This window comes from Acanthopagrus latus, chromosome 19 (genome assembly GCF_904848185.1).
Source record: "Acanthopagrus latus isolate v.2019 chromosome 19, fAcaLat1.1, whole genome shotgun sequence".
Classification (NCBI taxonomy): Eukaryota; Metazoa; Chordata; class Actinopteri; order Spariformes; family Sparidae; genus Acanthopagrus; species Acanthopagrus latus.
Window position 1 is genome coordinate 9,831,498 of NC_051057.1, and position 27,669 is coordinate 9,859,166.

Consider the following 27,669-nt stretch of genomic DNA (forward strand, 5'->3'; position numbering starts at 1 on the left):
GAAATCAACCTCAACTATCCTGCAGAGGAATGCACACATTAGGCTTACATGAATCTGATCTCAATACAGCTTACATGGTAGTATCACACTGTGAGTTACAGTACATCAAGATAAGCTCTAAGGGGAAGGAAAAGGTGAGGATGGACTGGTTTGCTGAAATAGTACACTGTCATTTGATTTTCAGGTCCACTGCTTCAGTCTGTTGAACCTGAAAAATGGCATTTACTTTGCTTATTATAATATTCTTACACTATATATTTATTCCCTTTCTACTGATATAGCTAATTAGCTAATTCTACATTAGAAGCAAACCTGTAAAGAGAGGTTTACATGCTTTTTGAAATTGCTGGCAAAAAATAAATTCAGGTGAAACCTGGTTCAAAACATGGCGGTCACAGATAATAGCATGAACGATGTGATTCTGGCAGCTTGGGTCCATAAATTGAATTAGTGTTGATTCAATACGTGCACCGTGTTTTCTGTCAATAAAAGGTGAGGGAAAATGTGACCATATTATAATATTATATTGTAGCAAACGTCTGTTGCTTAGTTAAAGAAAGCCAGTGTCAGCAATCTAATCGTTTCATGGGATTAATTTTAATGCTGTCGAATTAATAGAGGTTTGTTAAAAGAATTCAAACAACAGGTCGTGAATGTCGCTCCCTGAAACCATCATTTTATACAGAGAAGAAGAAAAAATATTATGGTCTTAAACTGGACAGTAACAGTCTCTACTCAGGACACCCCTCCAGCAGTAATGTAGTGTTTTTCTTAACTTAATATTTTAAAGCTGGGGTTAATGAGATTATTAGAGATTTCTCTGGTCTCTACATATATAATATCTGAGCCTGCCAACCCCCAGAATGAGCAAAACAAGTGATTCCTGCATGGTCTCTGCAGCCCACCCACTGGTAAAACAGCGCTCCAACAGGCTGTTCAGAATCTGCTCCTGTCGTTACATAACGAAAGTAACAAATATCCAAGAGAGTTCATCCCCGAGGTGAAGTTCCGCGTGTCCAGTGGTAAGCTAGCAGTGTTTCGCAATGTCGTCGCTCAGATCTAGACACGCAAATTGCTCTGTTGTTGGTTGTATGGTTGGTTGGTGGTTGCATTTCATTTTTAACAACAGCGTGCCGGCTACACTTCCTGATTGATTGATTGATAGAAAGTGAGAAAGTACTTTTACCAAAGTGAGCACTTCATACTTTTGTTACATTACACAACATTATTTAGTTTCTGTTTACTTTGAAGGTTCATTTTAATCAAACAAAATGTAATCAACAAAGAAATATGATAAGTTAAGATAATGATTCCTGGGGGGATTGAATTCAAAAGATATCCAGCAGATATATAATGTAGTTAGAACATTAGTTACATTCTTATAAATGAAAATCTTAATTCATGATATTGACTTCTACTACTCCACTCTGGCATATCGCTTTTTTTTTTTTTTTACTTAAATACAGGATCCGAGCTCATCTTCCACTGCTGCTTAACGGAACAAACTGTACTTTACAGGCTCTTACTTTCCACTTCACTTCACTGTATAGCAGCAGGAGTAACAGACGTGTCCTCAGATGCCACTGTTATGGGTGGACAAGGAAATGAACCATTGAGATTTGCTCTAATCTTTCCTTCCCATCACGTCATTTCTTTATTGTTATTTTGGACTTGACGCCACGAGGACGTATTCTGATAGCCTTGCCATTTCCAGGTTAAGCCAGATAGGGAGACATCTTACACTTGAGAATTGCAGCACTTGCGAAGAAGGTGCAGTAATGTGCAGAAAAATTTAAAAAAAAAAGCAGGAGGCCTCTTTCCTTCTTGCGCTCATTTCTGCCCTCCCCCCTTTTATGCTAATAGCCGTGGTGTTGCATGATTAGTGGCAACTATTTACAGTAGAGACATTTGCTAATCAACCCATAGAGTTATGCGGCAGATCTGGGAGCAATTATGTCTACGCAAAGGGCCCATATTCACAACACACACATACACACACAGACACACACACATGCACCTACACAGGCCCGAGCATACTTTCACACACACATGTACACGCACAGTTAGGAACACATCAATTACCAGAGCCAGCGTTTTACATTTAATCTTCTTATTGGATCCTTGTTAATGTTAACCACTTCCTTCCCCCGCAGTTTATTTTGCTTTTGTGCATGTGGCCTCTGCTCCCAGCGAGCGTTTCGTGGACCAGACCATCCATAACCCTGCGCAGACAGACAGACAGACAGACAGACAGACAGACAGAGGGGGGAGACACGCAGAGCAGCTGGCTTTTCCCAGAGCATTGTAGCATTTTTAGTTGGAAACAAAAGTGCTGCATCTAATTTAAGGGGCTTTTGTGGTCGCTTATTTCTACTCATCAACCTAAGAAACAACAAAGGCCATGCAAACGTTCATCCTTTTTTAAGCAGTCATGTAATGAAACAGTAATCTGAAAAAAAAAAACAAGAAAAAACTCGCTACTCATGTTTTTATTTCTGATGCGACACCTGACCGCGATTTCACTTCCCATAATGCTTACAGTAAAGGTTATGATGTTATCGTGAAACAGTGACCAGGCAGCCTTTCCCAGCATTCCCCAGCTGAGATCAACTCTTTCCATTGTGAGTCAGACAGGAGAAATGATCTGTGAGACGGGGAGCCTGTGTTAACTGTTACACAGAGGTTTGGTGTTGTTTAAGCTGACCGGGGGAAAAAAAAACAAAAAAACAATCTCAGTGCTACAACAAAAAAAGAACGTGGTTATCTGTTTTGAGTTCTTCTAAATACCAACGCTGGCCTTCCTGGGTTTGCAGAATTGAAAAGATTTTTTTTAAAAATAAAAGATGATTGCCTCTTAACGGGAGCAGCAATGATATTAGTGGCATCATCACAATGGATAACAAAAAGCCCGTACAGAGCTGATCCTGACAAAAGCAAACGAGAAAATAAAACACACTAAAAGAAGAAAAGATGTTTTTAGGATGAACGTATTTCACCAGATGCAGCACAATGAATACAAATGTTAATATACTGTCAGTACAATATATCTCTGTGTTAAAGGGGCACTCTGTAAGAATTGGCCATCTGTAAAATTCATACATGAACCCAACAGGGAGCAGCAACTGGTAAATGCTGCTAACTGTAGCTAGTTAACTAGTGAGCGCAACCAGCAGTGCAGTTAGCGGTCCAGACTGGAAGTTTGAAGCAATGGGGGGAGTGTGGATGTTAACACAGCTAGCACGGGAGCCTTGGACTGGGGCTAGCTGTTTAGCATGCTAACTTTAGTAGAGATAACTGGAACACAAAATATTATTGTGATAATGTCAAAACTGTAATGTAATGTTTTCAACTAACATATTGCACCTTCACAGTAAATTGCTCAACATTAAGTGTGACATTCTGTGACATTCTAAACTAAACTCTGTGCGTAGTTGTTGATTTTGCACTGACTTTCTGACTTTTCGGGTACACTGCCCTCTTTATTGTGCTCCCAATGCTGAAAAGTTCCCACCACTTATCAAGAACCCCCGCCCCCTCCCCCTTCTGGTCCACACTAGTGCAACATTTTCCCTTTCTAATTACGTCATCAGTGGCCTTTTAAAGGTACAAGCAAATCACCATCATGGCGAGCCACTGACCCTCTCCGCGAACCTTTGAGGCTTAGAAAAACGAGATTTGTACCAATCAGGGAGAGCTGACGCTTGACTTGGAGCCGCGGACAGAGAGTCAGGACCCCTAATTAGGACTCCTAACCCCGTACTGACAGACAGATTTGTTTTTACCTCGCCCAGTGTTTGGCCAAGATCTGCTGGGACCCGCAGATCAGCAGATATGCATCGAGAACTACCAGCATCCCGCGATTGGCGTTCATTAACTGGCTTGTTCAAACAAAACACAATCAAACCTGAGAAAGCTGCCTCGGCGCGCAATCCAAATAATAGAAATAATAGGTCTTTTCCTCCCCTCTTTACCCCACAGAAACCCAGAGATATAAACTCATACTGCAGGAATTATCGGCTGTAGTTCTACTTTATTTATATAACGAGAGAAAGATGAAGAAACACATTCACTTTACAGTCAGATAAATGTTCAGTCTTTGTTGCTTTTCTTTTGTAAACTTTGATATATTTATGCAAATTGCACAAGGACAATACATGACACAAATCCGCATGCTGCTTACAATAATTGATCTGTTGCATTGCATTTCAGACACGGGGGGCTTGTTGGGTAAAGAGTGAATCCAGGCCGTCAGTGCTTCCTATTAGGCATCTCTGGTATTTTCCAAACAGCTGCCTTTGATTATTCGCAGCAGGGGCTGCCACAATACCGCCATGAGATAGCATCAGCTGCCTCCAATGGTGCAGCCAGGGACAGGCTACAAGGACAGGATGCAGATGCAAACTCACACACACACGCAATAAGACGGGTGTACGCGCAGAAACACACACACACACACACACACACACACACACACACACACACACACACACACACACGCCAAGTTAAGACAAAGGCCAAGTGGCGTGGAGGAGGAGGAGGAGGAGGAGGAGGAGGAGGAGGAGGAGATGGCCTGCAGTGGCTCTTCAGGGCTTCCTGTCTTTTTTTTTTTTGCAGTCCCTGGAGGCCAAAGATACTTCCCATGGCTGGTCACGCTCATCCAGACCATTTCACATAAGAGTCCAAACCTTATTTGATGTCATACGTAACCCCCGAACCAGACAGACCCGCTTCCCCTCCCCGGCAACTGTTTCCATTAAGCAACCGAGCGATGCTGTTACGGAAAGCGGCCTAATTTGAGCAGTCGACCCACCCCCCCCCCCCCAACGCATTTTGCAAACACGAGAACTTAATAATTTCAGATTTCGGCGTTATTATCAATTACAGCATTTTTAATACATTAAGCCATGATAGTGTTCTAAGAGGACGCAGATGTCTCTGTGGGTTGCCGTCCATGACGTCTAATCTGATTAGGGATAGATTGAGGTGAGTTAGAAATGATGATAACTGTGACTCATTGCTTTTGCTTCAGATATCCACCTTCATGTCAGGATAAACAACAATATTTAGGAAACTGATAATCAATGGCAGCATTAGATAATAGCGCGCAATCTCTATAATAACTCCAAATGAGGTTCTAGGCTGATTAAAATGCCAAGGTGAGGTATTCCGCCACCATCTGTTGAATGGGTAGCAATTGAAAATGGAAGAGAGTGGAGGTGGGGGGGGAGTCGGCGTGTGTTTGTGCTGCCGTTGATGTCGACGTGGCGCTCGTAGCCTTTTCCATTCCAGATCAAGCCGAGATGAAACTTTCCCCCCGCTGTTCGCCTTTACAGCAGGTGCTTCATGGTGTGTGCCGCTCTAAACTCAACCCCTTTTACCCGCTGACATTTAGCAGACACACACATTTTGATCCCCCGCTGCCACGCTGCCAAATATTGAAAGGCAACGAGGAACATAAAGAGCACGTATTTACTTAGCGCTCGGCAATGACGCTGCACAGGGGGTAGAGAGAGAGAGAGAGAGAGAAAGAGGAGGAGAGAGGCAGAGAGGGGTTAGGAGAGAGAAAAGTCAGCAGGGACATGACTGTATCCATAGAAACCTCAATCAAAAAGCGGATTCGTGACCTCACGTTTTTCAGCCGGCACAACATTTGAGGGGCGAGAAGCACTCAACATGCCAGCCATCAAGCCTCGAGAGCCATTTGGCGAATAATCAGTTTGTTATTGGTCTTAAACAGTGCCTAATTAAAACGGTGACCCCGGCCAGGCACCCTCTTCCTACACCTAACCCAAACAGGAAAATCTGTTTAATTGCACCTGGAAAAAAAAAAAAAAAAGAGCAGATCTTTTTTTTTTTTGTATTGGAGGGGGAGGGGGGAGTGGGGGGTTGAGGTGGTGAGAGGTAATTGACCCTCTGTGAAACAAATGAATCCTCAGGGGACTCTGGCTCAGATGGATGTTTAAATGCAAACAGTAGTCGGGTCCACTCGCAGGAGAGGGCCCAGAACCACACAGGCCCTCAGTCCCTGCTGAGCTCCTATAAAATCAAATCAAAGAATCTGACATTTTCACTAACCAGAGGCCCTGGCGCTGGTTCCGCTACAATAACATATGGACAAACGGGACAAATTGAAATGAAAGTTGTAAATGAAGCTCACGTTAAAAAATGCCTGAGATCAGAGGGAGGGAGGGAGAGAAAGAGAGGGAGGGAGAGAGAGAGAGAGAGAGAGAGAGAGAGAGAGAGAGAGATTAGTGGTTAGGTGAAAATGTTTATTTTCACACTTCAAAGTTCCCGGCTCAGTGTGTGTGTGTGTGTGTGTGTGTGTTTAAGATCAACAGAGCCTGTGATGAACAACCTGTTCCACGCTGGAAATACATTCTGTGAAACACAACAGTCCTCTGTAGGAACCTTGCAAAGCACTGACTGGGGAGTATTGAATTACAGCTCTTACGACGCTGTGAAGCAGCGAGAGAAACACACTCTCACTCGCCCATTTCAAAAGATGTCACTTTCATGTGCGCGTCTCAACCTCGGCGCACAGACACAAATCGAGCCTCTTTATCTTGGAGAGGAGGAAGAAGCGGCTCGGGGAACCTGCTGAATCAGTTGTGCAGCGTGCTGAACCGCACCTCCACATCAGGACTGGTTACCACAGTTTGCTGTGTGTGCAGCAGCTGTACGGCACAGTCAACAGCAACCACTTAAGAAATGATTTCGGTCAAATGCACATTTGCTTTTTCCACTTGAGTTTTGATATTTAGCTGGTTCTTAGGTGGTGCTCAAAGGACAACAGTAGGTTGTTAAATTTTAAGCAGCACTAAGGGGAAGCATGATTTCACTACTGGGTATAAATCATGCATTTCTAACAAGCCCGCTTTTTAGGAACCAGTGTAAGACAGCCTTTTTAATTTTTTTTTTTTTTAACTTGATGCTGTGATTTGCAACCCGTACATAACCTTACTGTCATCCTTTTTTGTTTTGGAGATTTTAGACGGATTTGTCAAACACATAGTAGACATAGTAAAAAGAAAAAAAAAAAAGTTTTGTGCAGCGTTTATTCCCGTCTGTGGCAAACAGAAATGTACCTCATAGAACATCACCTGTGGGCATATAGTCGATTTTGACATCTTTAAGAAAAATAATAGACATGCTATAGCAAAAAAACATACTACAGCAGATGAGCATACAACATGTAAACATAATGCATCAAAGGAACATACCACAGCAAATGAACATACTTCATCGACGCATCATTCGACTGCAAAGGAACATTCTACATCAAATAAACATATACAAGCCAAAAAAAAAAAAAAAAAAACTGTAATGAAATTTAACACCAAGTAACTGTCACTCACCGTCCCTCAGCTGATGACAGACAGCAACATGGACTGCTGCTAAGTCGTAGCTCTTGTGAGTCCTCCCCCAGCAGGACTCTATCCAGTAGGTTGCGCAAACCCTTTATTATTAATTAGACTTGTTTTTTAATTTCTCCGGCAGATGTTTACATTTGGCGAGGAAGTGAATTCCTGTATCAGGTTTACTGAGGGTGCAAAGTCGGGCTTTCTTGCCTCTCAACCCTCCCTGCAGCAGGACTTCACTCGCTCAGTCTGTACATTCATCACAGTTCTTTTTAGCTCTTGTCACCAATGCTCAAATAATCTACTATGGTGCAGTGTTCATTTAGAGCCTGCGTTTTTTGCCAAAAGTACACATTTGTTCTACCTGTGATTTGACTGACTGCTGACATGAATTTCCTTGATATTCATTTTAATTACACATTTTTGAAAGGTGTTTTATGTCATTTCTGCACAGAAACATACTCTGTACATTTGGTTTTAAGCAGCGTGCTTTCTGAGCATGGTAGTACACACACTGTGCCAGCTGGGGGGAAAAGACTATGGAAGACATACATAAAAAAAAAAGTCCACTTTAATGTGTCTTTTTCTCACACTCTGATCCCCTTGCATGCCTACTATAATCAGTCTTTGGATCAAATTCTATATCTCCGCTGAGCCCAGCAGAGACCTGGCCTCTAGTGGCCTTTGACACATGATTGAAGCATCAGTCGTCTCAGGCTCCCCCGTCTGTGAAAGCCCTCACATGAAGCACCAAGAGATGGCAGTATTTCACAGAATATGTAGCAGCCAGCCGGGTGGTGGTGCTGGTGGTGGTGGTGGGGGGATTATCAGGAGCCGCTGCAGCACTGGTTTACAGCTTCTTCTGTTTGAATTGGAAAAAAAAAAAAAAAAAAAAAAAAAGGTCTTTGGAGAACTTGTAAAGGAATATCTAAGGAGCATATTGTCATCCCATTCTTTGTTACATCTCTATATGTCTCTTTTTTAATATTTAGATGTCCCTGCTGGATTGAACAGCGCTACTGGCCCCTCAGTTCCAGTGTGTGTTTAAGAGATGAAGGAATGAGTTGTAATGTTGACGAAGTAATATACTGTAACAGAGTCAATTTATTTGTTAAAACAGATGGAGTCATTTCCTGTGCAGCAGGATCACTGCCAAAGATCGGTGCAAAGATAGCTCAATCTTGCTTTTACACGACAAGGCGGGGATTAAAGATTAAGACTAAATTATTAAGTAAGTGTTATATTTTGAATTTGCATTTTTATAATGAGGAGCGACATCTTTCTGTCATTTATTTTTATTTCAAAATGTAATACGAGTCAAAAAAAAAAAAAAAAAAAAAGCACTTTCCTGAAGCACCCATCCGAATGACAGTGATGCACTCTGATATCAGATTCACGCTCTCATGCTTTACAAGTCAATATCGCCCCAGTCTGGCGACACACTTATTTGTGCCCTTGAATGAGATGTTTGTGAACCGTGTGTTGAGAGGCAGCTGCTCAAAAATGTTCGGGGAAAAGGAAATCAAATCTAAATAAACAAGTTGCACCAAATGTTTCATCAGCTGTCACGACGTGAAAAAAAAAAAGAAAAAAAGAAAAAAAAGAGGAGGGTCACACACACAATGAGAGAGAGGGGAGGGGGAGACTTCCTCCTTCTCTCCCCTCGCTCCCGCGTGCCGCTCGGAGAGACTGCCAAAAAGTTTTGACGAGTGCAACATTTTTTCGGGGAGTCGATTTAAAGAAAAAGAAGAAGAAAAGGGAAGGAAAGGAAAAAAAAAAAAGTCGATGGGAGATAATCAGCTCCTGGCTAGTTCTGCTGGTATTGACTGCGCCTGCAATTCATTCTTTACATCTTTTTGCATGAATTCAGCAGCAGAAGTGTAAAACTTAATATTTGAGGATCTGTTTATTTTGTTGCTGATGGAATACATTTGCAGCGCGCGTGCACAAACACACACACACACACACACACACACACACACACACACACACACACAGCATTTACATTTTTTCAATATTTTATCTCTGACTCCTGTGTGTGTGTGTGTGTTTGTTGCACAGCCTTGCATGCCTGTGTGAGCGCGGCCAGATGAAAGCGTCCACGAAATGGCGTATGTTAGGGTGTGTGTGAGTTCCTCTTTTTTGTTTCCTTGTGTCCTGTGCATATCTGTGCGTGCAACTGTGTGTGTGTGTGTGGTGTGTGTGTGTGTGTGAGTGTGTGTTACAGAGTGTGGAGGGTAGAAGTCAGGCCTAGGCCTTTGTAATGAGCAGCCTGGGTTCTTTCTGGTTCAGCTGCTCCTCTCCCTTATTTCACGCTGCGCTGCTCACCAACTCCAGTGGCCCAGTGACTACAGTCCTGCATCTCTCTCTCTCTCTCTCTCTCTCTCTCTCTCTCTCTCTCTCTCTCCTCCCCTCTTCCTCCCTCTCTCTCTTTTCAGTCTGTCCTTTACCTTATCTCGTCCCTCACCATAACCCACCCTTTTAACCTCCCCTTTCTTCTTTCTCGTATTTGTTTATCCCGATTCCCCCTCCCTCTGTGTGTTGTGTCGCCTAAAAAACTCTCAACAGCAACTGAGAGAGAGAGAGTGTGAGGGGGGGAGAGAGAGGTAAAGGAGCATGCATGAATGGTCACTACTGCCCCATACCATTCATTCCAGCGAAGGGAACTGCCCTCCAACACTCCGCCTCACCTCCTCCCTTTCCTCCACAGACACCACCACCTCTACAGGACTCTGTGGAGCAAATGGGGGGGGGGGCTTTAGCATGGAGACATTTCTGCACACACACACACACACACACACACACACACACACACACACACACACACACACACACACAACTGTACCACCAATCCCTTCCTCCATCCCCCTTCCTCTCCTATATCTCCTTCAAAAGCCACTATTTCCGGAACCACAGCCAGATATATTTGTTATCTCCCCCCCTCCTCCTCCCTTACATCTACCATTTCACTGGGTTCTTTTCATTTCTTTGACCTTGAGCAGAGGCACAGTTAAAGTATTAGCAAAGGTATATGGGAAAGAATGAGAAGGCTCAGTCCCCTCTATCCATCCAGTGCATTTGCCCACTGAAGCTTAGAGTGCAGACGCAGTCAGTAAAGTGGCAGTGCCTCGCTATAGTCCCTCATACGCACACATACACATTCAATGAGTGCATTGAAAAAAGATGAAGGCACGAACAAATATGGAGTATTATTAGAATTGTAATAAAAGAGGGGGGAAATGCGACTACGCCTTGACTTATTTTCCTTCTTTTGATGAGGGGGAAGAAAGGATGTTCCACAAAGGGTCCAATAAAAGCAGGCTTCCCCCCCGAGTGGAGGCAGGCTGAGCGATGTGTTTTTGAACTCCGGGGGGAAGAAGGCTGCCAGGCCACTCTTTTGAATGGGTGGGAACCGTCAGTTACTGAGGTAAAGGTGCACGGTGGAATTTACAGTTGTGAGAAGTTGCCCCAGTAATGTCACTCACCGAGCTTTAAAGTCTTCCTGTTTTATTAGCTCGGGCTGATGAATATGTTAAGATTTTTATCAGTAGCGGTTGACAGGTATCTAGTAAAATCTGGCAACTTGACCGTTGGTCCTAGGCGGCGGTTAGTTTGTAAAAAAAAAAGCAGCGCATGGAGGGAAATATATTTCAGCTCAACGGAGAGTCTTACTGTCACGTTTGAAATGTTATTTAGCTTTAATGTCAATCTTACACTTATGCTTTCAAGATTAGTTGTTAATCAAAATTTGGGAAAGATAAAAAAGGAGCAAATGCTGCCACTGACAATTATATAAGCTTGAACTTTTAGAAAATTACGTTTCTAGCCTTAAAGGTGTGTAGTTTTGGAGAAGAAATTCAGAAACTGTCTATAATACTGATAGGGTAATAATACAAACTCAGAAATATTGTGCCATGGCACATATATCTTTTCCGACACTGAATAATCAAGCTGTTCTGAGAAGTATATAAGGTCCCCGGAACAGAAGCTAGATGTTAGAAGATAGAAAAGGTGGCAGGGTCCGCCAGATGTAAACAAAGTAAGTGAAATTGTGTTGTCCAATGTCAGTTTGTATATTGAATTATTCAGATTTTCTCCTCTGATTAAACTGTCCTCCCAAACACTACACAGTGCACAACCACAGAACACTACTTCAGTATTTAACCCTCATCATATCCACCACACTTTGTTCAAATCTGCAGACAATGGTGAAAACAAAAAGAGCTTCTTTCCTCATTAATTTGACTGAACTTTACAATGCAGGCCGTCAGGTTTTTATGTTAATAATGTCACTCCCGTGCTTACAAATATGGCGTTAAAGCATAATGTGATAAGACAAGTATGAAAGCATGTTTCTAATAGCATTCGTGAGAATGTGTCATCGCTTCACAAACACAGATACATGTAATTTAAGGCGAAATCAGGGCACAATTGTTTAATCGGCATTTTGACAGTATTTAATGATTATTCCGCATTACCCTTAAGTGTGATTGCTTCAGCGCTCGCTCTGTGGTATTACGTGTCAAACGTCAGATGTCTTATTTGGGTGCAGAAACTCTTCACACCTCGCCTACCCTGCAACAGAGATCCTTGGAGAATGAATCAATTTACACCACACTATGGATATTAAAGCAGGTGATAAATATAATCATCTCTGGCGATCACCTTCCAAAGTAGCCGTGTAACTGTTTTCAGCGGCGTGAAATCCTTTATCAAGCCGTCGCTGGTTGACAGAAACAATTATCCAGAGAGGGAGGTAAATGAATAAAATTAGCACTCGGAGCCCCCTTGCACATTTGTGCCTGTGGCTATCACCATGCGATGACTTCCCAAACTCTTATCACGGGCCCGGCACCAGAACGGCATGGGCTTTGTATCGCACGGTCACCCCCACCTTTTTTCACAGTACTACTCCTAAACACACACACACACATGCACATTTAGCCTCACACTCCACGCTTGGTTTAATCACACAGTTTGTGCTTGGGTAGTGGCAGAGTACTTCATAATGGACTCATTTTTTTGGCTGTGGAAGATTCCAAACCAAAGTACTGTGGTAGCTGTTAATGTGTGTGTGTGTGTGTGTGTGTTTGCGTGTGTGCTCCACAGGCTTTAAGCGCGGAGGAACCTCGGTTCACATACTTGACATACATTTTTATTGCAACAGGAAACACTTAGGCCAAATGCTCCCATGTTCAGAGGTGACTTGCGGTTTTCAAACTGGGCATTCCTTCCCAATCTCTGCCTGGGAGCCGGGAGAGAGAGAGAGAGAGAGAGGGTGAGAGAGAGAGAGAGAGAGAGAGAGGGTGAGAGAGAGAGAGAGAGAGAGAGAGAGAGACTATTAAATGAGGTCATAATTGTTTCCTCCCTCCTTCCCACCCTCCCTCCATCTTCACCCCCACCTCCTTCACCGGTCCCCTGCATAGCATTTCCTGTTAGGACGGCAACCAGACAGCCTTTATTTACCCCGTGCTCATTTCCCTAAATTAATACCTCTCGCCCACATCTATGGCATGGGATCTCGTTTTGTGAACCTAATAAAAGTTTGGTAAACGCTCCACAATTTGTTCCACTGGCAACAACTGTGTCCGGAGTGTTGGGCGAGATGGTTGGAAGCTGGGGCCTTGTTTTTTTTTTTTTTAGCGTGGTACTCACCAGCGGGGAGGACAAATACGCACGCCACGGATGCACTTCACAGATTGGTCAAGTTTCCATGAAACTGCTCAGCGGTGCACTGTGTTTTGTGGACAGAGGGATCATTTTATTGTGAAAATGAATGATCAACAACCTCAGTTCCATTTTTCATCTTTTGACCGCCTGATGTGAGGACTTCTGATGTCTGCCATGGTGTTCGTGGCATAAAGTTTACACATCAATCGGTCAGAAGAAACATGACATGGCATACTTTTATTCCAAGCAGTCTCTGGCGTAGGCATTCTGGGCACATACCCAGGGCCTTATCACCACTGTGGTGCCCAGACAGAGGAGAAACAAACTGCTTACTTTAAGTATTGTTTAACATACTTATTAACATAAATAAACAGTATTCAAATCTAATCTAAATCTAAAATCATCTCCAGTCTAAAACTGGATTTTAATGTTTATATATCTATTTATTCATTTTAACATTAGCTATACTTTTCTTCTATGACTTACCAATTGCGCATGAATAGGAGCCATCAATGGATCAGCTAAACTGTGTTTGTTATTAAATGAATGAGTATAATAATAATGTTGCATTCAAGTAATTTTTTTGTTTGCCACACTTTAAACTCTTCAAATAAGGGGGCCCAAAAAAAGAGTTTGCCTTCAGCAGCTTGTCCACTGAATCCGGCCCCGCTCGGACTGAAACATAAGGAACAAGGCTGCATTGAAATTCTGCTGCTGATTCTTTGACCTCACTTTGAAACCCGCTGAAGTTACCGTTCCAGAAGTAGAAAGCACTCGGCATGCCAAGTCTGCACAATCTTTCAAATCTGTTATTCTTATTAACAGAAATGACCAAAGATCAAATGACACAGCCTGGCAGCCAATCACAGGATTCAGGCTGAATGAGTTCATGTGAGAGGAGTAAAACTGTCCAAAAAAATGACATACGGCTTCGACATTTTTTAAGGAAATCCTTTAAAAAAAAAAAAAAAAAAAAAATCCTGGATCGGAATCGGCACCAAAATCTAATTACTTGGATCATGGCTCCATCTAATCTCACTGTAATGTATTACGTAGATTTGTGGTGCACTGCTGTTACTGTAGCAAACAAACTGAAAGGGGACCAAATACACAACCTCCTTGTTTTTCAGGGTTTTAAATTGCATAACTGTTCAATTTGTTAGCTTCAGCAGCTACATGCAGCAGTAACAGGCTACTTTCAGATGCTACTTGTTAATTAAAACACATGCTCGAGTAATGTTTGTGACTCGGTGAGTGCGTTGTCTCGCCCTCCGCTCAAATGTGTTGAAAGTGCTCTGTCGTTTTTTATTTTTTTGTTTTTTTTAAGAGTGTGCCACTGGTTATCTTCTTAACTCCTCAGAAGATCTAATTTCTCTCTGGGCAAGCATTTAAATGCCTAATGACTGATAAGTGCAGCTTGGACTGTGTGTGTGTGGTTCCTCCTTCAGCTGGATTGAGATAAGAAACTTTGCTGAGCATTTTTCCCCCCCCCTTTTTCCATCGGGGTTTTGGTGGGGGTGGGGGGTGGGGGGCGGTGATAACTCCCCAGCTCTTCATTCGCTGCTTATTTGGCATCATTATGTGTAATCGGCCTAATAGAATATGTCAGGGCTAATACGCCGAGGTTTGGCATGATGAAGCCGGGTTCTGCCTTTTGTGGAGGTAGGCGTTGCGGAATGACATCCATCGCAGATGAATCTTTGGAGTAAATAGAGGGTTTCGCGTTGCAAAATGAGAGTATTGATGCCATCCTACATGCCCTGTAGCCAGAAGTGAGAGAGGAGGAATGGTGAGAGGAGGAGAAGGAGCGACAGAGAGAAAAGGAGTTGGGATAAGCGGTATAGGATATCCAGGAAAAATACTATTGCTATGGCTAAGCCAGGAATAATGACTTTATTGAATTTGACTGTGGTGCATTACGGTCTTGCATTCTTGAATGATTGACTTCTCTCTTTTACTGTTTTCTTTTCTCCCTTCTTATTTTCCCTTCCCCTCCAAGACATTCATCTTTGGACACACAGAGACATAAAAATAATGTTTCTCAGAGGCGATCAGCAATTGACCTTGGGGTTTTTTTTTTCTCTCCCCCCGCCATGCTTCAGTTCCAACAGAAATTGTACTCCACTAATTGTGTATAAAAATGTACTTTGAACTCGGTGGGGAACTTTAACTTGATTTTTGCCCACAACTGATGCCCCGGCACTCTTTCTGTGTCTGTGTTCTGAACACACACTCTTTATTCGGTTGTTTCATGTCCATGACACGAGTACAGTAGCTCATCAGAATCCGGCTCCGTTGCCATCTCCAAAGGCGACGCCTCGGCTTGAATAGTTTAAAGAAGAAAGTGCACTATATTCAATTTATGATGCGCCTTTCTTTCTTCGGTGATTGAAATTAGACTCGCATGCACAAACTTCCGCCGGTGCCCTCGCGAGCGCCGATGTCCACGCTCCATCACCGACACGCACACCTCCCACACTCCTCGGTGCATAAAAGCACAATCGACGAGCCACACATCTTGCACACCCGCTCGGTCCCCCGACGCGCACGCACATTCACTCACACCCAGGCAGAGTCCCTAAACCGTGACATCCAGGACCGTGCTATAATTACAAGGCAGATGAACACATGGCGACAAAGCGGTCTCGGGAGGGGAGCGGAGCAGAGCGGAGCGACAGAGGTAATGATCTCTAGAACAAAGAGGCAGACCTGGGAGAACAGGTTCAAGAGTCAGCCACAGGGCCACACGACACCACAGGCATGACCTTGGAGAACTTTCGGGAACACTCGAGCAGTCTCTCTCCGCGGCTCTCCCCGCGCAAACGCCTGTGCATTCGTGTTTGTAGCGCGGGCGTGCACCAGGCGCAGCCGCGCGCCCGCTCGTGAGAGTGTGTGTGAGCGTGTTGCGTTCAAAGGCAGACGTGTCCTCGGGGGAGGAAAACCCTAGAAATTGGTTATTGTATCACTGAGGCTATTTACCTATTTTGGGGATTAACATATTTAATTCCCCTTCTTAATCCCGTTGGAGTTAATGCCCTCGCATTTCCAATTATCTGACTAAGTGTAACGCAGAGGGAGTCAGGGCTTCCTCTCTTGCCTGTAACTGGGTTTAGCATGCAGGTCGCAGAGCTGTAGCTACAGTGTGTGCTGTTTTCAAAGGCAACTTGTTTACGCAATGGTTTAATTGACTTACCAGATCGACTAAGTTTGTGCTCTGACATTTATTTGTTTTGTGCAAATTGTAACTTCATTCAACCTGGTAAGCATGAAACGCAATCGGAGAACGAAGAGAAGACTCATTTTTGATCCGTTCCCTCCATACAGATTGTAAGATTCCAATGCATTATATTGATTATAGTTGCTGCTGTGATCCGGAATGCATTACGCTGTATGACGAGGTTTCGGGCCTCTGCAAACCTAAGCGTGTTTGCAACATCCTGGCCTTCACGCTCATCTTTCGCCACTTTGTTTTATGCGAAATAAAAAGCAACAGCAGCTCAGAAATTAGCCACTTTCTGAGACTTAAAAAAAAAGACATCTGTGAGATGTAACTGAGTGGTTTAACAACAGGTCAATTTCCTCAATGCGTTAGAATTCACGATTTGAGTCTGACCTGTAGCAAGGCTCTATCATTAGTTTCCTGTCCTCGTGAGCATCCAGCACCAAACACAAATCAAGTAACAAAGTTCTTCCTTCTCACGAGACATGAGCTCACTGAAGAATTACACCAGGACAGAGTTTTAAACCAACGTGAAGTCACTTTTTTCCCCCATTTCATCGAATTGCGGTCTTCGAGATCAAGAGGGCATCTTCTCCTCCTCGTGGAAAACGTTTTCGTCTTTTGCCCCAACGTGAAGTCTCAATCAGATCCACCTGGTGTGCCTGAGTCACACACAAACACGCACAAAACAAAATCACCCACTCTCTTCCCGACACGACACACATGGCGAAATACCAAGACGGCGTATTTACGGATGTGCGCAGACGGGAGAGTACGTGTGCACGTGCAAACACACATGCTCTCTCTCTGAGGATGTAATCACATGGGTCAGCCTGCTCAGTGTCAGCTCCCCAGACTGGTGGAAACCAGAGAAAGCATGGCTTGTAGCAGCTTTCAAAGCCTCTGACTTTCTCTCCCTCTCTCCACTCCCTTTATTACTTTCCCCTTGCATCTGACTGACTTCAGTAGTCATGCATCTGCAGAAATTCCTCACAAATCACAGCTTACAACTTGGAAGAAAACAGTACGGTGGGGATTACGGGACTATAAATAAAAAGCATGTTGTCTCTGTGTGTGCAAGCATGAGTAATATACTGAAGCGGTTCTGAACACATGTAATTGCACTTGGGCCCTCAAAGTCACATCGTCTTTAAAATGAGAGGGAGCGAGCGCCTCCTCCGATGTACAGTATGTGCCCTTTTATGCGTCACACCGGCGGATGATGAGCACATTCTTCATTAATCCCATAATTACGCATAAGGCCGCACAAAGCAAAAAGTTGTGAACCTTTGAAGATGCTTCTTTTACGCTCTCACACATTCACCGTAATTACCACGTGCCAGTTCCTGCACGCCGAGCGGACGCGGACAATGTGTGCATCTATCACATCCGATTACGGGCACAAACTTCTGCATCATTTAGGATCCATCTTGTTTAAAATATCCCAAGCGGACAAATGAAATGTCAAGCTTGATCTAAAACATGCTCACACTGTTCTCGAGGGAATTTTCTTTTTTTTCCTTTTCTTTTTTTTAAAAAATACGTTATACATCTTGAAAGCAAGGAAAATTTAGAGACACTTTGTCTCAGCCAATATCAAAAGGCTATTCAGTGCCATAAGCCATTACCCATAAGCCCTCCATTGTGGACCAAGACGCTCCCTGTCACAAGACTCCAGTCCACTGGCACATCCACAGAACCATGATCCTGAGAACAAACCATCGATGAATGCATCAGATTCATAGATGTAACATAAAACTGCCATGACATACCGACTCATGGCATGTCGGCGTGATCTCCGCGTGCATGAATGTGCGTTGTGTCGAGTTGTAATCGAGCAGTGCATTCCCACAAAAACTACAGGAAGCAACCGATCGCATCTCAAATTCACTTCTACTGACTATCAAAAATGTCTCTGCCTTTGGCAATAAAACTGTACACATCCAACCTATGACTAACGCTGCGGCATCCAGCACATTCTATTATTGCCACGGCTGTTGTTTAATTCATTTGAAATTAGACGTGAGGTCATGTGAGGTTTAATAAACAGCTATGCAGATTAGTGTACATCCAAACAGCGGGCGAAGTGGAATCTGTGCTCCTGGCTGTCAAAAGGTGACAATAATGTGAGCTCTACCTTTTACAGTGCATTGGAAAGGTCAAGAACATCATGCATTGTAATGCATGATATTATGTAAGAGGAGCAGTTGGAGGCAAATGGTACTCAGGCTGGTGAGCTATCGAAAGTTGGTAAAAAAAAATATTTAAAAAAAAATAGAAGGGGTCAGGGCATTAGCTGACGGCAGTAATTGACTTACTGAGCGTAAAAAAAAAAAAAAAGCAATCCAACAGCAACACTTCTTCCCCCTGCTTTAATGACTTGGAAAATTGTTTGTTTAAGAGAAGAGAATTGTTGTAGGACTTTTTAAATTGTAATCATGAAATTAAAATTGTGCAGTGTCTAAATATGAGGACACCAGTTTTCTGTTTAAAGGGGAACTACGTAGTTTGGGAGAAGAAATTCAAAGTCAGATATTTATTGAAATGTACAAAATCAATGAGGTAATAACACAAACTGAGGAATATTTCCATAAGTGAATAAACAAGCTGGTTCTAGAGGAAAATGAGGTCCCGAAAACACTGTTTGAGGCCAGACAGGTGGCAGGGTCCGCCACAGGTAAACAATGGAAAGCAGCATGAAATCGTGCTGTCCTTTAATGTCAGTTTGTTTATTCAGTTTATCCAGTCATGAAGTAAAACAGTGAAGATTTTTCTCCTTCTCTTAACATTCCTTCTGAACAACTACATATTGCACCTTTAGATAGGTACAAATACAGAAAGGTTACCCTTTTGGCATTTTCATTAACATAGTATTCAGTTTATTAAGTCATGAAAACAAAGACTTTGTTTATTTACTTTGTTCAGGCATAAAACAAACTTTCTCTTCTGATTAATATCTTTCTCTCCAAAACTGCTTAGTGCACCTTTAAACCAAAAAAAAAAAAATCCTTGAACTCGCATTTAAGTACACCATTTTTAAATCCAACAGCTGTCTAATTTTGTAACAACTCTTGATTCTTTCCTTCAGAGGACAGACAATGGACCGTATTATGTACGAGGGGACACGCAGCCAAATCAGCGTGGACAAATTCTCCTGCCTCCCCCTCGACATAAAGATCTCTTTATCTGCCCTCTGGAGTGACGGGGCCAATCCAGCATCTCTCCTCTCCATCAGCACTTGTTGTACTACTTCAACTCATTCCTGAAAAAGAAAAGCCCCCAGTCTTTCATTCGACAAGTTTGGGTCTTCCTCCTCCTCCTCCTACCTCCTTCTCCCTCTCTTTCTCTGCTCTGCTCCCCCCTTCGCATACTCCATTTGGTGGTGACAATCCGGTCATTATGCCATCTTCACCCTGTCTGCAACCCCCCCTCCCTTGCCTCACCCCACACTTCTGCGCTGCCCTCCGTCCTTCCCTGTCACCCCTCCCCTTTCGCTGAGCTACTATGAGCTATATTACTTTGACCCCGGCCCATCAATCTGCTTCAATTGGATAATGATCTGTAATCACGTTCTTTCAGGGGAGTCTATAAAACGAGCCGGGGCCTCAGCACCCCTCCTGAGAGGGCTCCTTCTGTTCCCTCACCCCCCCCATACACACACACATTTGATCCAGGCGCTTCTCCTTTCAGCTTTCAGGCCCCCACTAAATACCCTCGCACATGGGCAGCCGCTGCAGCCGGCGGTGGGCCTTGTAAAGGGAGTGGAGGAGGGTGGTGGTGGTGGTGGTGGTGGGGGGGTTTGATGGCTCCGCTGTTGATTTTTCATGGCCCCCGCTCTCCAATGGGAAGGGGCTAAGAGGGACAAGGTGGAGCCCAGCAGGAGGGAGTGGGGGGACACAGGCGGAGGAGAAGGAAGGAGAAGGGGCTGTTTAGAGCCAGGCCCAGCTCCTACCAAGTCCGGCCCCCCCCCCCACACACATTAAAGCTGACCCTCCATTAGGTCGTTTTGTACGACAGGCTTGTAATCGATAGAGCCTTCTAACTGAACAGGAGGAGCGGCGAGGGGTGGGGCTAGACGCCGTTTGGGGTGAGTGTGGGGGCAGCGGGCGTCATGGGTGTCAAGGAAAGAGTAGGAGAAGAGGGATAAAGAGAGAGATTAGGACAGGGTTGACGGACAGGGAGAAAGAGGCAATGAATGAATAAGTAAGTGAATGAAGTGGAAGGGAAGGCAAATGAAGCCAGGAGTTTCGCCTCCGCCCGGCCTGTCTTTGGCTGCTCCTTCTGCTAAATTGGGTTTCAAGACAAACATAATCCCAACACGGGGGGGAAAAAAAAGAGGAAGGAAATCAGAAAATCGTAATCGGGCTCGCTGATAAAAATCAAGTGAAAAAACCCCGGCTAATAACAATCTGGTACCAAATTTCACTTTCTATTTCTTCCCCCCCGACTTTTCCTCTTCGGTTTGTTTGGAGAGGGAAATGACTTAATGTGTGTTACTGTATGAGATCTTAAGTGGTGTTATCACATGTGGAGATAAGATCTGAAGGGGGGAGAGCGAACACAAGGGGCTGTTTTCACAGCATATTGCACATTTCCAAGTCAAAACTGACCCGCCGAGCCACCTCAGTTAACAGTTATCAATTGTTCGGCGGGGCCCTCATTGTGTCCGTCGGTGGCGGCAAGCTGCGTCCCGCTCTCGTGTAAAACACACGTGCGTGTTTTGGGCACAGTTCAGGAGGCGATTGGAGCAGCTTGACCGCAATTTAAAACGCCATCAGTTCGGCGGGGGCTTTTGTGTAATCTCTTCTGCGCTCCTGAATATACATAAAAAGGCTGCAGAGTTTTAAGGGCCATACAATAAATTGATGAATGAGTATTTTCTCTCCCTCTCTCTCTCTCTCCCTCAGTCTCTCTCTTTCTCTCTCGCTCGCTCGATGGAGTGAGGGGCCCGTCTTGTATATCATTATTCCCTCCACCCATTCTCTTGCTAGTTTAGGGCTCTTACATGTGGAGCATATGCCTATTGAAAGGGTGGCACCACGCAAGGCAGGCACAGATGGAGTCACCCTCCCCGTCAATGGAGGGACAATGGAAAATGGAAATCAAAGTTAAAGGGGTGCATCCAGCCCCATTTAGCCCACACAAAAGGTGCTTGTAGGAGGCAGGGCACGAAGGATGGAGGGAGGGGAGGCTTTGGGAGCGATGTGCTGGAGGAACATGTCCCGGGCCACTGGAGTCCATCCCCGACTGGCCTCTCCATCACTGAGGTGATAGAGACGTGCTGACACGGCGCTAGACACCCCGGCCCTTGTTGCTTTTAACTCCCCGTCGCAGCGCTTGATGAACTGCGCCGAGTGATAATTGAATTCTCGTATTTGTTTTTAATGCCCGGGCTCGGGGCTGGCTTTTTCTCACCTAAAAAAAAAAAAAAAAAAAAAAAAAAAAAAATGCATCTAACACTTTACAATGTTAAATAAAAAAGTGTAACCAAAAGTGGCTCAGCTGGCCTCTCTCCATTTCCGTAAGGACGGGGGAAGTGCTGACACGGCACAACAAAGCCGGGGATGGACTTCTGACGAAACACGACACTTGAATGCGTATAAACATCTTTATTTACAGCAAATGGTTACTTTGGTGGATTTACAAAAAGAGATGGCAGAGTGGTGACAGCTGACAGAGATCCATTTATGGCGTTAAAGCAGCTGCATCAATCTGTTTAATATCAGACTGCGTCCACATGATGTTTATCTAATGATGTTGATAGTAATACGTCATTATTTAAAACAATAATCAACTCTCTTAATGACTAAATGAATTCCTAAATGTTCCGCGCCTGTGCTGTTGGATCGTGTGTCCGAGTTTAAACAGACATCCCTGTTTGTTTATCGTCATACGTGATCTCCATGACGACCTCGTAGTAAATAAAACAGTGTTAATAGAGGAAGCAAAACAAACCAGAGGAGGAAGCGGTGCGCCGTCCATCCTGTTGTTGCGGCGGATGCCTGCTTTGAACGCAGCTCTGATGTGACCCATAAAACAGTGTGCGTTGTTTTAAGAGACAGTGATTTCACTCTCATTAAAGATAACTACGCTCCACTGTACGCAGGTATGTGACACCTCCGCGTTTAATGGTACGGTTACTGTATCCTCTCCTGGCATGGGTGCTCATTATCCACGAGCAGCAGGTGAATCTCTTTCACCAACATCATTTTTAAACAGAGCAACATTATTTGTCTTGAATTTGCTAAGATTGAGTTGCACAGCGTGATCGCAGTGACATCACTGTAGGGAGATGGTGGCAAAGAGTGAGCAACGATCACATGAGCGTTTGTTTTGATCTGTGCACGAGTTTCATAAAAAATGAAATAAAAAGATTTAAAAAACACAACGTTTTTAAAGTTATGGAAAAAGTGGGACAACATTTCTTGTTAGTGATTGGACAGAACCCAAGTCCTTGGTGCCAGTGTCATTTCCTGTTTGTATAGTGTTCCCTCTCAAATGTTGTGTGTACTGAGACCTCGCATTGTCTGAAATTTTTCGTCTATTTTTTTTTGTGAAATATTGCAGTTTTTGAAATGCCATTGTGTTTTTTTTGTGAAATGTGGATTTTTTTTTTGACATGTCATTATGTTTTGTGAAATGTTGCTCTTCCTTCCCAAATGTTGTGTTTTACGAGCTGTTGTGCTGTCAGCAATGTTTCCTTTTGTGACACGACTTGCTCGCCGAAATGTTGAGATCTAATTGTGTTTTGTAAATTGTTGTGTTCTTGGAGATGTGGGTTGTCTAAAATGTTGTTCACTGAAATGTTTTCCCGAGATGTTGTTGTTCTTTTCTGCTCGTATGCCGTGGTGTGTGCAGTGTTGTGTTTGGTGAAATGACGTGTTTACTGAAATGTGGTCTGTTCCGCAGTGTTGTTGTTGTTGTGTTTTGTTTACTGAAATGTTGTTGGGTTTTTTTGTCGCAATGCTGTTGTTTTCTCTTTTGTGAACTCTTGTGTTTTGTGGAAAGTTGTGTTTTGACCCTCAGGGCCACTGCGCATTTCCACTGTACAAATTACTTAATGACACTGTTGACAGAAGAAATTCTACTGAATAGCGTATGAAAAACACTGAATTAGTTTACAGTGCAGCAATATTTGAAAACTTTTGAAAAACCAATTCACGGTCAGTCAATGTTTTGGTCACATGTCCCTGTTAGTTCCCAGAGCTCTTCTTCTATTGTGTCTAAATGACAATAATCCTTCATTTGATCTTTTTGTGTCATGCAGTGCGGCTGACAGTGGGGCGTTGGCGTCTGTGGAGGCTGAAAGATGGCAGGCCTTAATGAACCTTGGTCTGACCTTTGACCTCCTTCCCCCGACGACATCACCAGCTGAGGGGTTCCACAGAGGGTCCACTTGTGTGGTACGGTGAACACACACACACACACACACACACACACACACACACACACACACACACAAACTGCTGTCCCACAATCTGTAACACAAAGGAAACAGGCTTATTTTTCTCCTTAGGTTTGATTATTAACAACATAAAATGCAGCTGCAAAAAATTACAAAACACCTCCATCAAACTTTCCCTGAGTGTGTATCTAAACCGCTGGAACAGACTGGACTGCTTCTTTCGTGGTTTTATCTGTAAGCTGGTTTTAGTATTCAGAGTACTGCAGTTTCTCCAGCTAGGATTCACCTCAGCCGCCCTTCTGTTTTCAGTCTGTAGTCTGGTGTGTGTGCCCGTCCAGGGGGCACGACATGGTTGCCGATGCGTAATACCCTCTGACATAATTGTGCTGTCAATCCACAATATCTCTAATGCATGAATAACTCATGACTGCAAGTGTGATGTCTGCTGTCTCTGCCTCAAATGAGATTTTTGTTTCCACTGTATGCGCCTTTTCTAAGCATTCGATCTCATCTGCGGCTGAATATATCCGTGGCCATGAAAAAAAAACAAAAACAGAAACCTGACTCTGGTCAATCCCCTAAAGCTATATTATATTCTGCTGTAAATAAAAAAGCCAAATGTGTACATGCTGTATGCAAATTGCTGTCTGACAAGTGTATGACCGCTGAGCAATATGAATAATGTAATCTGATTTTATATTTAGGTTAAGAAAATATTTGCAGATTGCATAAAATGATATTTCCAGCAGTGTATGGTGAATATAAGGCTCGAAAAGAAGAGAATTTAGGTTTTAATGATTGTGCTTATTTAAAATCATGGATTTGTGTCTACATCAACTGTGTTATGAATTACAGAGAGTAGAGAAGACATACTGTGTCTTTATATAAAAAATATGACAGCCCTCTCACATGGTATACGTTAAGCTCGTCCCGGCGCTGTACATCCGGTCGGTTCTCCTCGACAGCGCAATGCGATTTTTCTCCCCTCATTATTCTCCTCTGTTTTCTCACGCAGCCCGGATTCTCTGTTGTGAACATCCGCAGAAACACTTGACCGACTTACAGCACGCATCACACGGATGAGGCCCAGTGTTGTCACGCTCAGGTTCAGCTTCCTAAACAAGTGCCCCTCCTTGACCTCACTTTGTCTTCCCTTTGCCGGCCTTTACGTTCCTGCAGAATATGCATCCAATTATAGCGGTGGACTGCTGGGGAGCAGATTGACCGTCCGGAAGGACCTTATAATTGCATGCTATGTTTACACATGTATCTGTGTGAGCGCGCCTGTGTCTTCCACCTCATTGATCGCCGCGGACGTTTTCCGGAGCGCAAATAAACATCCACTGTAAACCACTGGACTCTATCTGCTGCGTGGACAGCATGAGGGATCAGCTTTGGCTGTTAAACGGTCAGCATGCCATTAGTTTAATAGCCTGACAATGATTGCTCTGGTGCCTGGTATAAATTACAAAACGTAACGAGACATTGCTTTATATTACCATGGGCCTCATTTAGTGAAATATACAGATGTAGCCACGACATTTAACTTTTTTTCTTGTGAATATTTCTGTGAGATGGGGAAATTTTTGCCCCAAAGCGATCATGTTAAGCCTGAGAAATGCATTTTTTTAAATTATTTTTTTTTTTATCACAAATTCATTTTACAGTCGAAATAAAGAAAAACAGAGGAGTTACAGAGGATTTTTTTTGGGTATCGGGGAAACAAATAACTCGTAATCAGTGCTGCATATATAAACCGAAACACCTGAGAACACACACACTCCAACGCTCAACAAACACACTGCGCCTCTGCAATAATTGACTGTTTGATCCAGCTTGTCTCGGGTCCAGTCCGCCTCCTCTCAATGACTATCCAATCAATCCAGGCTCCCGTCCGAAGTGGCATGTCCCATAACAAATTACAGCTAATGAAATAACCATCAGAATGACATTACATGGGCGGGCCCACTGCATTATTACCCAGCGTGGCTCTATATGAGCTTATGTGTGTGTGTGTGTGTGTGTGTGTTATTATCCCACATGCTATTTAGCACCTGAGTCGCTCCGTGTGACCAACAGGCCTGATGAAGGATCTCTGTCATCTGCCTTCGTGTTCCTAAAAATCCCCAACTGACCGCAAAATGCATCCATTTGAGAGAACAGTGGTAATAATCACGTTTTATTTCAATCTTTCATGCACTTCTTCAAACTTGAAAGACTGCATGATTTGTTCCAAGAACCAAAAACGTTGTCTCCTGAAACTCACAGAGCTTGTTCCCATTACCAGACCCTTTTGTTTGAAAATCTCATTTAGCTCCCTCGGTCTCATGTAATGTCGATGTCCCTCCGACAAGAGACCGCCGTGGCAGCCCGCACTCTCCACGTGAGTCCAGCCATTCTCCTTCCATGCTGCAGCCAAATCTCTCGCTTTTCTCTCATTGCCTTCCTCTTCCATCTCCTCCTCCTCCACCACCACCACCACCTCTTCTACCATTCCAGAGCTGACGGCAGATGGTGTTTTAATAAAGTCCAGTAGGAATAGGACTGTGAGTAAACAATGCAGCACATGCCAACTCAGTAATTGCTGGGCACTATTACAACCCCTGTGTCTGGCAAGGGAGGGAAGGATGAGAGGCAGACTGGATGAAAAAAAAAATAAAAAAACGGAGGATGAGGCAGACACACAGCAAGAGGACAAATCAGGAAGGAGAAAATAAGAGAACGAGGGAAGGGGAGTGAAGGAAAAAAAAAAGCAAGAGATGGAGTGGAAAGAGGGGGTATGGAAAGGGCGGGCAGCGTACACACATATACACCTAGCAGCTGGAGCCAGAAAAGCGCAGCTGGTGAAGGTGCAGGGAGGCCACAGGGAGGAGGGGGCTGAGCGGAGCTGGGATGGGCTGGTCGAGGCTGCGCTGGGCTGGGCTGGGCTGGTCTAGGCCAGCGGGTGCAGTCCCGGGCCTACAGCCTCCAGGCTATGGGCTCCGAGCCCAGTCTCTGAGTCCCAGGCCCTGCTCTGTGGTCTCCACTGCTGACACAAGGCCAACGCAGTCCCCCGTCAAACCCCCAGTCATTGGTCAGACACATTCTGGAGGAGGTGGACTCAGGCAAGACCAAAGTTAATGCTCCTGTTTCGTGCTGTAAATATGAAAGCGACGACTAGAATAGTACTTAAAATCGCACGGCCCTCCACGAGAACAGCGGCTGAATTCATGCATTGCTTATCCAGATATCTTCAACTGTTTTTACCCATTTCAAAGCAGCCTGACCCTTCAAACGCAACACACAGAACACAAATACCTACACATGCACGCCTTGCCATTTGATCCCTTCACTGAGCCTTCATCACATCGCAGAGAGGTCCTTACAAGTCTCGCGGAGAGCTTTCCCATGATGCACTATTACGCCCATCGCCTCCAGGGGTGTCAATCAGAAACCATCCCTCCACAGGTCTGACAGCTCGGCTGCCTTACGTCACACACCTGTTTGGCTCAGGTATTACTCAGAGGGAAATATGTGAAGTGATAGAGAACAAAGAAAAGTAAGCCAGCGAAGGCATATCACCTGTACGCTCCTTAAAGATCTAAAAGACAAAAAAAGGCAAGTAATTCATCTCAAAGTGTCGGCATGTTTAAGATACTGCCGAGGTGCTTTAACAAGAAGAAGCGTCCGTCTGAATTCAAAAGGTAGGAAAAGGTAATAAGGCAATAATATTTCCGTTTTACCTGGGTTAAAGTTGATGAAGCACCTCCCACAGCTACATAGTTAGCGGCTCTCATCAAAGACAATTAGCGAAAATGACTTTTATCTTAAAACTGAGGTTAAATGACCAGTCTCCTTAACCTTGAAGTTCACCGTCCGCATGAATATTGAATGATTCTTAACCTTCTGTTCTAATGCTAATTGAAGCAGAGGGGGGATATTACATATTTGTAATTAGGGGCTGTTGGATAGGGCTTAAGCTCTGAGCCTCATTAGCTTAATCATGAGGACTCTATCAATTATGCAGGTGGAGGTAT

The 27,669-nt window shown here is 44.0% G+C and overlaps 1 long non-coding RNA gene across 4 annotated transcripts in view; it reads left to right on the plus strand.

Annotated features, from left to right (window-relative positions):
- Positions 1-27,669, plus strand: part of LOC119008874 — a 95,623-nt gene that overhangs the window by 54,846 nt on the left and 13,108 nt on the right. For 3 of the 4 annotated variants that reach the window (XR_005071580.1, XR_005071581.1, XR_005071578.1), the window contains exon 3: positions 23,516-23,651. This is a non-coding gene — a long non-coding RNA (uncharacterized LOC119008874). Of the gene's footprint in view, positions 1-23,515; positions 23,652-24,668; positions 25,014-27,669 lie in introns of those variants that run through there. The other variant, XR_005071579.1, reaches the window with a different exon arrangement.